An 11839-nucleotide genomic window follows, 5' to 3' on the forward strand; every position below is an offset into this window, starting at 1 on the left:
GTCCCCAAACCAGCAGCAGCAGCCTGCGGGAACTTGTCAGAAATGCAGATTCTCGTGCCCACCCTAGACCCACTGAATCAGAAACTCTGGGGGTGGGACCCAGCAGTCTGAGTTTCAGGAGGCCCTCCACGTGATGCCAAGGCCCTGAGAAACTTTGATGACCGCTGCTGGAGGCCAATCTAAATGGTTTCCACTGCCACAGCCTACGGGATGCTGTCCTTGGTGCTGCCTTGTCCCCGCTCTCCTCGGGATCTCCCTTAAAGTTAGAGATGAGCTTGCTTCTTAAACTGGCAGATCAGACAGGCAAAGCCAGCCCGGAGGGAGAACTGTACCACTCGATGCTAGAATACAGACCTGAAATGATGTCATTCGGCTGGAAGTGCCAGCTAGACTTCACAAAGTTGTTTTGATTTTTAACAGAGATAGCTTTATTTTCACCTAACCCAAGTTTCTAACTCACCTTTCTTGGCATTTTAACTCCTAACTTGGGTGAAGCTGTCAGTGGTGATGCGGGTAATCCAGACACTGTGCTCCTAGTTAGCAGCGTGGCCAGGGCTGCAAGATTGACTCCGAGTGCGAGAGCAAAGCCCTGACTACCACCTCTTGGTGTTTCATAATTTGATCATGGGAAGGGGTGCCACCCAGGAGGGAAAATGGAGTCTGGAGTCAGTTGTGAAAGATTGGTAGTGAGATGGTTAGGAGGTTCAGGGGAGGCATACTGGCGTTCGCCATCTGTGCTGCTCTCCAAACACCGTCTCAGCTATTTTGTCTTATCTGAGCCACCAGCTCTTCTACTCATGTACAGGGAGTCCCTGCCAGCCAGGGGCTCTGAAACCAGCTGGGTTGGTGGTGTGGCCCGTTCCTGGCAGTGGAAGCAGGTCTATAATTGGCCCATAATTGAATTGGATTTGGCTCAGACTCCCAGGCTCTCTCTCCCCTGACAGATAACCAGCAGTAAACTTCATATATGATTCTACAGGGAATCCAGGATGCCATTTCTTGGCTGTTGGTGACAGTGGAGAGCTTTCCAGGAGAGTGTACCTTTAGGGAGATGATTTTGGGGGTTTCTTAAAGTGAAGTCTTCCCTGGGGGCATTTGTTTGCCACCTAGTCTTTCTGAAATGAAGATATTTCAACCTGATTTTCAAATCTGGGATCCTGTGTGTGTGTGTGTGTGTGTGTGTGTGTGTGTATTGTATGTTTATACGTATATAAAGGATACAATATGGGGCACCTGGCTGGCTCAGTCAATAGATCATGCAGCTCTTGATCTCAGGGTCATAAGTTCAAGCCCCACGTTGACTGTGCAGCCTACTTTTAAAAATTAAATAAATAAAAATGATACAATATGATTTTTTAAGGTTAGGCAGCAAGAAAATCATAAATAGAAATAAAAATTCGTGTTTTGTCACCCTCTCTAATTTTTCCCACTCATTTTCCAAACATGAGAGACTCCTAACTCTGGGAAACGAACAAAGGGTAGTGGAAGGGGAGGCGGGCAGGGGGATGGGGTGACTGGGTGACGGGCACTGAGGGGGGCACTTGACAGGATGAGAGCACTGAGTGCTATACTATATGTTGGCAAATCGAACTTCAATTAAAAAAAATATATATATATATATATAAAAGACAACTGGAGGGGATGGGGTGGGGATGGGGGGAGGTAAAGCGGGTTATCTGTATGATGTGGGACGTTAATAGCTGCAAAACACGCCTTTTTAAAATAAACCAACAACCTCAAATTGGAAAAAAAAAAAGAAAGTTCAGAGAGTACATTTCCTTTGGGCTATATCTATTCATAGAAGTGGATAGATTAATCCTAGGTGTCTTTTCAATGAGAAAGTCCTCCTGGGTATAAGCAGAGCAAGCCATTACCTGTTCAGTTCTGGCCCATGGCACGGGTTGTAACTAACCCTTCTTTGGCACCTGCTGTAGACTGTGTGGCGATCCTACTTCTCTAATTTAAAGAGATTGCACCCGTTTGTTTGTTTTTTCCAGATGCTCTTAACTAGGCTTAATTAATACTCTTAAAATGAACTTTCTCTGGAAGGAGATGACACATCCCACAATCTTCTCCCCTGTGTGAAGTTGGAAGTCACATAAGAAGGAACTGCAAATTCATTGCCCTTCCTGTCTCATGGAACTGCTGTGAGCCTCAAAAGCGAACATAGAAGTACTTTGGAAGTCTTAAAATCAAGTACAAGGGCTTGTTAATGTTATTGCTGCTATTAGTCTCTCGTTAAAAGATGTGATTTCGTTAAAACTTAAAACTCCAAATAAGCCTCTATTTCCTCATCGCCTGGCTCGTGGTGCCCTCCTAAGTGGCTTATTCACAGTGGCGAAGCTGCCATGTTGTTGGGCACATGTGTTTATTAATGCCTGCCTACCTGTTTCACTCTTATTACAAAGTGGACATTACTTAATGATCAAGTTAAGCAACATCAGAAAGAGGGAGGAAACACTCCTAGGGAGTAATAATAGGTATAAATTGGATGTGAATGGGCATGAGCCAGGAGAAGACGTCATAGAGAAGACACCTAGGGCACTTTCTGGATGTTTATATTGATATGGATCTTGTTTTCATTTCTAGACCAGACTCCGATAAAACAGTCTGTGCACCAAAGGTTACTAAAAAGATGAGATACCTCTTTTTGGCCATCAAGCCCATTCGAAATGCTCAGTAAAATGGTGTCTCAAATGCATTGTTTCACTTTTCCTTGATAACAGAAGGCAGCTTGGCCTCCCAAATATTTCTTAAGCTGATTTTCTTCAGGGAAAAGTCTGAAATTACAAACCAGGTATATTTGCTGCTTTAAAATGGTAGGAGGAGGAGTGGAAATCCCTTGAAGCTTCCAAAACAAAATGAAAGCACTTGAGTGAAATGTTTGTAATTTTACTGTGGAGACAAGGGCTTTGGAAACTGGAGCTGCTGCGGGTTTGGAAAAGTGGGACTGCAGTGCCTCCTCCTGGAGAAGGGGCTTACACGCAGCTTAGAAATCCTCTCACAAACTGGCTCAGGCTTGGATGACGCAAGGTAGGTGGTGGCGGAGAAAGAGAGCTTCTCGGAGGCTTGCAGGTGATTCGGTGAGCTCCTGTTAGTCACAGACAATTAGTGGAGTTTCATTTTCAGTGAGCTCTTTTATATTCCCTGGGAAAATCTGCAGAGCTACTCTTTAGAGAGCATTTCATTTAAAAACCAACCAACCAATCGCTGCCCTTGGTAGAAGAGGGTAGAAGACACAGGGTATAGGCAAGAAGTGGGGACTATGAAGGGCATGAACACTCTCTGGATGCTGGTTCATGCCAGATGCCCCATCGGAGTCAACTCCATGTCTTTATGGCTCCGTCTCAAGATTGGTATCCTCACTCCTACTTAGATGTGTGGCTCAGAGTGCCCAGCAACTTGCACAAGGTCACAGAGTTACTACATGATACAGCTGGACGTGGAGTGCAGCTGTGCCCACTCTAGCACATCCACTGCCTAATGCCTTTGATTAGGTTCCTTCCCCTGGTAACATGCTTTCATCAGTAATAATAGCTACCACTGGGCTCAGGACTTTATGCGCACCGTGGCATTCGGTGTTTCTCAATCTCATCATTACTGACATTTCTTGTGGGGGGCTGTCCTGCACATTGTGGGATAGTCAGTGGCACCCCTGGCCTCAACCTACTAGGTGCCAGTGGTATCTGCCCTGAGGGGTGACAACCAAACATTTCTCCAGACATTGCAATATGTCCCTTAGGGTCAGGAGCAAAATCACCCCTGTGAGGTAGGGATTTTTCCTTATTTTTCAGACAAAGACACAGAGCCATTATGCCAAATCACAGACCAAGGGAATAGCAAAGCCGGGGCCTGAACCTATACCCAAGTCCCCTCTAAAGTGTTTGCTCATCAACCTTCTTTTCGAATATTTGTTTTCTAACATCGTCTCTAGAATCTTCGTCGCCTATATTCAAAGGCTGTGTCTCGTTGCGTCATTCCTGCTGCAACCTTTACAAGCTAATGCCCCCGCTCACGTCCTCCCCTGGCCGGACCGTGAGCTCCCGCAGGGGCACCGTCCTCGGCGCCTCCTCTAACACTGCGGGGCCTGGCAGATGTTCACTTCCTAAATGAGTCTTTCCCATACTTTACTCATTCCCATTGAAATCCGGTTCGAGCTGTTAACTTGCATTATGAAGAAAAAGGTTAATTCAGCTAAAGTAAATTCCAAGTAGCTCATGTACAAAATGATTAAAAGATGAAAAGCAATTGAGTCTGAATAAACGGATGTTTGAGCACTCAGAATTTAATAAACCTGTTTGGTAAGTTCTCCAGAATGAATCATTGTCTCTGCAGCTAAAGGGCAGCCGTGATTCCTATCATCTGTGTCCAAAATGGGGGGGCGAGGCGAGAGCTGGGCAGTGCAATAGTGTGCGAGTTGTTAAGGATTAGGCTGTGCCCGCTGCGTGTCAGGGCAGGTTTTCTGCGGTGGGAGGAAGAGCCACCGGTGACTTGGGGGCAGTGGGACTCGCTTGCGCTCCGCTGGTTTTCCAGCAGTCAGGACGAATTGCTCTGAGCAGTCTTTCTGCCACCTGCCTGGACCAAAGCGACTCCAATCTGTGGACTGCTTGATAGAAATTTCCCTCAGTGAGAAGCCAATTGACCGGCCCCGCCTGGGATTAAAGCAGCCACCACCTGGCCGTCTGCATAGAGCCCCAAACCAGAGGCTGTGGAGCCGCGGCCTCCCAGGCGGGGAGCGGTGGCCCCGGAGCACAAGCGAGCCTTGACTTGCTCCTCGTGATTCCTTCCCCTTCTCAAATGCCACAACGTGCGGAGGGAGTTAAAACGAGCAGTGTTGTCACGACGCAGCCAAGCCTGATTAGACAGCCTGGAATTCACTTCCCCGGTTTTCTGTGTGGGCTGCACGCAGCGGGAGAGGGAACGAGAGCAAAGCCTCCACGGGTAGGAGCCGGCTGCCTCGTGATGACACAGCGACGCCTGCCAAGCCCTCGCTCGCCCCCGGAGCGCAGGCGGCCTCCACCGAGGCCTGGCATTCCTCTGTGCCGTTTGTCAGCAGCGAGCCGGGCCCCCGTGGTCCCCAGCACTGCCACTGTCGCTGCTGTCCCATCCCTTTCTCCGTTCCCTCCTTCCCTTCCTTCCTCTGCCTTTCTCTCAACCCTCCTCTCTTTCACACTCTCTGATATTTATGGACATCAACCCTTCCTCTTCTTCAAGACCTTTAAAAAAAGCAAATTACTTGTGCTTCCATGCAGCGTTCTGTGCATTCAGCTGAAGCCGGGCAGACGCCGATTCATATCCGAGTCGACAACGCTGATACCCTCCGCATTTGGCACATGCTCCTTGCTTAATGAGTGCTTGTTGAATGAATGAATGAATGAATGAATGAATGAATGAATGAATGAGTTCACGCACAAATGAATGAATGAGCAAACGAACGAATGAATAAACCAATGAGTCAGAGTTAGAGGATCACCTCTTTGTGAAGAGCTTAGCCTTTGCTTGTTTTACTCTGACCTGACACAGTGAAATATTTGCAAACCCTGGAAGATTCAACTAAGAGAAGTTGTTGTTCAGAGAATGCAGTGGGTGACAGTGATTAAAAGGAGAGGCTGTGGAGTATGACAGACGACAATCTGCATCTCCTCTCCGTGGCCTGCAAGCGGGGTACCCCAGGTCAAGTTCGTAAAGTCTCCTGGCCTTCTTTTCCTTAAGTGTCTGAGCAGCATCGTGTATACTCCAGGTAGTCAGCACAAGCAGTGAATGAACTAACGTACGCGAAGCACGAGCCGTGGCGTCGGGCATCCCCTGAGCACACACTCCGTGGTCACACCAATGAGGGCAACGAAAAGGATGACGTTGACGTTGGTGCCGGTGATTACAAATGCTTAACATTCAGATTTTAAAAGACTTGATGAGCCGCTAAGATGACCTACTGCTTTCTGATACATTTAAGATGAAAAAAGAACCTATAAAAAATAGTTGTGTTTAAGGCCTAATACTATTACTGGGGAATATTCTATGTATACCATCTACCATAAATATATTTCGTTTACCAGTTGACAAAAGAATCCTATTCAAGAGGGTTTTATTTTTATTCCTAAGTCTCTGTGACTATAAAGAGATAATAAATACTGGGCAATTATTTATTATTCTTTTTATTAATGTTTTAATTTCTGTAAAATACAATACACTGATTGTTTGGAAAGGCAAACAAGTCAGTCCCGACATAAACCTTCAAACTGGGAAAATCAGGATTACTTACTCTCAGCATTACTAACATTTGGGACTAGATAATTCTTTGCTTGGGGCTGGCAGGGAGGAGCCTGTCCTGGGCACTGGGGGACATTTACTAGTATCTCTGGCGTCTGTGCACTAGATGACGGTAGCAGCCCATACCTCCTCCCAGGTGTGACAACTCAAGCTGTCTGCAGACACTGGCACCCCGTACCAATCCCCACACTTCTGAGATGGCGTACTGAGTTCCAGTGTGTTGCAAGCATGGCAAGTGCTGCCAGTCAGAAGTGTCCTTTAGCCCGTGGAAATCTATGTGCCCATGTCCAGGGTTCTACAGTTGGGTCCTCAGTCACCTCCACCTTCCACCAAGCTGACTGGAGCAGATGTGCTTCTCTGGTCTCAGGTCTACCCCCCGAATGCTCTCTCACTGATTCCAGCTCTCCCCCACTAGTTCACACACTAGGCCCTCCAGATCTCTGTTTTAAGAGAAACCATCCAGATAGCTTCTATGTATTTGCTGTGGAGAGGCTCTTAAAGCAACTGCCACAATCAACTCAAAGGCTTCTTATGTTCACCCACAAGAGCACTTGGCACCCACACAGTTTGTAACCAGGGCCTAGAATAATAGCTTTGATGGTCAGGAAAACAAATGAATAAAACCTTGATGGAGTTCAGAACTGCGGCAGAACTCATCTTTATCCTAACCAAGTGGAGAACCAAAAAAAAAAAAAAAAAAAAAAAAAAGAGCATCACAAATCAAAGGAAAAATGGCTTCACTAGAGAGTGAAACATCTCAGGATAAAGCCATTTCCTTCAAAAAAAAAAAGTGAAGAGAGCTTCTGTAATTGAGTCAAAGTGGGGAACATTTTAAAATTGAAGACAGAAATTTCCAGCAAATCAAAGAAGATATTTAGAGAAGTTTTTTTTTCTTTTTTTTAAATTTAGTTCTGTGTAGCAACCATAAATCAGTCCTTTGTCTTCTGGAAAAGGGAAAAGGTTATGAAATCATGATAAGCCAAGCACTATGAGAAATAAATCATCTTAATTCTGAAGGCCACAAAGCAACATAAAAAATATTCTTCTGAGAAAATGTAGTGTGGAAAAAGCAAGATATGAAATCATACGCGTGCTGTGAATGACGTTATGTAAAGAAAAAGTAAAAGGAGAACCAGTTCCCATCTTTGCATAATTACCCTGCCCTGGGTGCCATGCCCACCTACACTTTCTTAAATCTCTCCATCTCCCTGATCCTTCACAGCTACCCTGTGAGGAAGACACTGCTTTCTGCTTTTTATGAAATGAGGGGATAGAGACCCTGAGCTCAAAATTGCAAAGGTAGAAGGTAATGAGACCAAACCTTCCATGCCCTGATAACCCCAAATCCCATATCAGCAACTTTGTTGCTGTATCTTATATGTAAACGTAGAGGAAATCAAAATGGGGCAGCTATCAAAATGAGTATAATGCTAAAATGGTGATCTTATGGGTGATTATTTTCTATTTCCCACCTTCTGTTTTGTTATAGTATATACGAATTGATTTTTAAGGCATATTACATCTTACTTTGAAAGGAAAGATATTTCCATTTACACATCAATTTAATCATCTGCCACATATGTAGGTATCAATTAAGTTTAAAATAATAAAGGGCATGGTTTCCAAAAATAGAGCTGCTAATATTGATTTGATTGGTTGGTTACTGATACCTTTCTTCTTCTTTAATGTAAGTGTCTAGAACCGTAAATTTCCCTCTAAGCACTGCTTTCACCGCATCCCACAAGTTCGGTATATTGTCTTTTCGGTTTTGTTTGTCTCAAAGTATTTTCTGATTCCCCTCGTGATTTCTTCTTTCACTCATTGGTTTATTCAGGAGTGTGGTATTTAAGTTTCACAACTTGGGGATTTCCCAAACTTTCTTCTATAACTGATTTCTACTTTCATTCTACTGTGGTCCAAGAACATACTTTGCATGATTTCAGTCCATTTAAACTTATTGGGACTTGCTTTATGGCCTAACCTGTGGCTTGTCCTGACAATATGCCATGTACACGTGAGAAGAATGTGTTTTCTTCTGTTGTTGGGTGGAATGTTTCATAAATGTCTCTTAGGTATAGTTGGTTGATAGTATTATTCAAGTCTTCTATTTCTGCTGTAGACTGAATGTTTATATCCATGCAAATTCATATGGTGAAATGTAATCCCAATGTGATGGCATTTGGAGGTGGGGCCTTTGGGAGGTGACTAGGTCATGAGAGGGGAGCCCTGTTGAATGGGATTCGTGCCCTTATAAAGGAGACCCCAGAGAACTCCCTTATCCCTTCCACTATGTGAGGATCCAGTTAGATAATGGCCATCTATAAGGAAGCAGACTCCTAACTCTGGGAAACGAACTAGGGGTGGTGGAAGGGGAGGTGGGCGGGGGGTGGGGTGACTGGGTGGCGGGCACTGAGGTGGGCACTTGACGGGATGAGCACTGGATGTTATTCTGTATGTTGGCAAACTGAACACCAATAAAAAATTAATTTATTATTAAAAAAAATAAACCAGGAAGCAGGGCCTCATCAGACCCCAAATCTGTCGGCATCTCTATCTTAGACTTCTCAGTTTCCTGAGCTGTGAAAAAATAAATTTCTGTTATTTATAAGCCCCCCAGTCTAAGGTATACTGTTATATAGCAAAAGACTATATAACAAAAGACTAAGACAGTTTCCTTGTTGATCTTCTGTCTACTTCTGTCCACTGTTGAAAGTGGGGTATTAAATTATCCTGTTCTTATTGTTGAACTGTTTCTTCCTTTAATTTTGTAACTATGAATCATGTATTTCAGGGGTCTGTTGTTAGGTACTAAATGCACTTTTCATCAAATGTCTGGGTACATCAATTTGCCCTCCTGCCAACACTCTCAAAATTAGCCCTTGAATCAGCAGGAACAATGGTGATGCATAGTAGTTAACATTTAAGAGTAATGAACACCTTATGTTCTCTTCTAGCAGAAATGACATCTGGATGAATGGTTGGTAAATATGTCTTATCTGGACCTAGATGGTCTTTGAAAAATAAATCCAAATAACTCTTGATAAGTAAATTATTTTCTTCTGGTTTTACATGTTTTTCTCCCTTTGAAGACTATGAACCAAAGGTGACATCTTCTCCAAATTTTTGGTTTCCCAGAGGAATAATGAAGTTAAAATCAGTGAATTCAAGTCAAATTTCTGAGACCTTGACTGATCGTGGTCAACAATGTTACTTTCAGACCTGGCAAGAAAAGCTAGTCTTGCTTTTAAATAGTAATCCCCATGAGAATACAAGGACTTGGGGAGTCTACAAGAACACATTTTTAGGGACCACCAAACTTGCTATGGTCACAGCACCAGTAACATTCTACAGACATGCCTTACATGCTCATGACATATCAGGTGCCCCCCCCCCAGCCTTTAAGCTATATCCTGAAAAAAAAAAAGAAGCTATATCCTAGCATCATAAAGAAGGTATAAACAAGGAAACCAATACATAACTTTGGTAAATATTGTGATGGCGTAAACAGAAGATGCTAGGGGTGGGGCAGAGTGCTGGAAGAAGGCATACCTCCTCTATCAAGGCATTATGATGGTTCTTGTCAAAGAAATCCAGAAGCAAGGCTGGTTGGCTGATGTGGGGTATGGGATAGAGGCCAGCTCGAGATCATGGGGCTGTGTATGACCACACAAGCATTGCGGATCATTTGAACTCACTCTCCATGCCCTACCACAGTGTTTCTCAGAGAATGGTCCAATACCCACTGGTTGACCTCAAAAGTCTTCCTAATGCAAAAATGCGAGTGCTTTCTTCAGTTCTTAATGGCAGATGGGGATTAAGTCCATGCATAGCCAAAAGCTATTAAGCGAATTATTAGGAATCACTAAATTTCGCATCTTTCTGAAGCCCTGGTTTAGTATGTAACCATGAAGTCTGGCTGCCACACAACATGTGGCCATACTGTAATGTCCAACACAGAGAGGAAGAATTCCTGCAACTTCAGAACAACAGTTTCTCTCTAGTGCTTCATGGGTCCCAGGACTTTCAATTGCTGCTGTTTGTGCTCGTTAACATAATTGTAGATTTATTCTTAGGGTTTACCCTTTGTTAACCATTTTTCTTGTGATTGCTGTATTGCTACCACTTTGATACTTATTTTGTTCCTTCCCAATGCTTTGTTAACACTGAGTTCTTTAAAAAAAAAAAAAAACACTGAGTTTTTTTTACCACTGGAAGAAGAGAAGAGATGGTGTGGGCTGGTTGTACGATCTTGTTTTGCTCCACTCCAGAAGTTTAAGGACGTTGCCCTAGAGGAACTGTTTGATCTCACTAGGCTTGTCTATTAATGATGTTCTGGACATTCCATATGTCCAGAGGCTAATTCTGGGCCTCTATTAAACCATCCCATTCCCACTACCTCCTTCAAACTGTCCCTGACACAAAATCATCACAAGTTACCCCTCTCATAAATCATAACATCAGTTATCTTTCCTGCCTACTTAGAGGATCATAAACAGTCATTGGATATCTTGAATCACTGAGCTGCTAATTCTTGAGTTGCCTTTTGAAGTATTTTATCTTTCCACCAAGATCAAAGTATCCCTAGAGTGGAGACCAAGTTTGACATCTATATATCTTAGCACATAATGAAGAAAATGCCATGGTACAGAGCTAGAGGCTCTTTACTGGGCACCTGTGGTCTGATCGGAGGATAGAGAGGGAACAGAAAAGGACACCCAGCTTGCTGGACACCAGCCCTGAGCAGTCCTTTGGGTTCTCCAGATCCCTATCTATGAAGTCTGAGGTGGAATCTGCTATAGCTATAAAGAAACAAGCCAATGGTAGCTTCTGACTGTAGACACAGGAGATTCCTGATCAAGCAGCAAAGACAAAGAGGTAGCCCAGAAGGAGGAAATCAGGCCAACCAGTAAGGGGCTAAATGATGGCTGGTCCAGGATATTTACGCCTTATGAGTCCACTGAATGAGTCAATGTTAAAAAAAAAGGCTCTCCCTCTGTGACCACAAACCATGACCATGGAAGTCTCAAAATCTGACATAATTGTGGGAGAAGAATTAGTACGTCAAAAGCAAACCAGCCTACTACCTCTGCTACAAGAAATAAAGGTCATTCCTTGGCTTAAAACAATGACTGTACTCATTAGGAATTCAGATCAATTACCGTGACAACGTTAGGTTTTCACATTCCTGTAAGAATAAGGAAAAATAGGCCTCTCTGAGTGGTTTTGCATTATTAGAATTTGTTCAGGGAAAAAGAATCATTATAGTCTTCTCTGAGAAAATGAAGTAAGAAAAACTTGTCCTGGCTATCTGGTAACTTTTCGGTATTTTATTGAGTTGATATTGTTCCCCATTGCTGTAACCATAGATCCAAGGCTGCACACTCACTGCCAGATAACACTTCAAGATCCTCTCTGAGCTCATTTTAAAACAGCATTCCTTTGAATCTTCAAAACCAAGTTCTTCTGAAACCGTAACCAGGGTTAAATTTAGGTCGACATGAATTTCATAAGAGCAAAGTCCTTTAAAGTTTACATTAAAGATTCATGTGTCTAACTGGCCTTGGTTGGG

General features: G+C 43.7%; 1 protein-coding gene across 3 annotated transcripts in view; it reads right to left on the reverse strand.

The window, feature by feature from the left end:
* The window catches only part of SMPX (small muscle protein X-linked), a 57935-nt gene that overhangs the window by 17460 nt on the left and 28636 nt on the right, over positions 1 to 11839 (reverse strand). The window lies entirely within an intron of this gene.

The sequence above is a fragment of the Canis lupus genome, chromosome X, assembly GCF_011100685.1.
Source record: "Canis lupus familiaris isolate Mischka breed German Shepherd chromosome X, alternate assembly UU_Cfam_GSD_1.0, whole genome shotgun sequence".
NCBI lineage: Eukaryota > Metazoa > Chordata > Mammalia > Carnivora > Canidae > Canis > Canis lupus.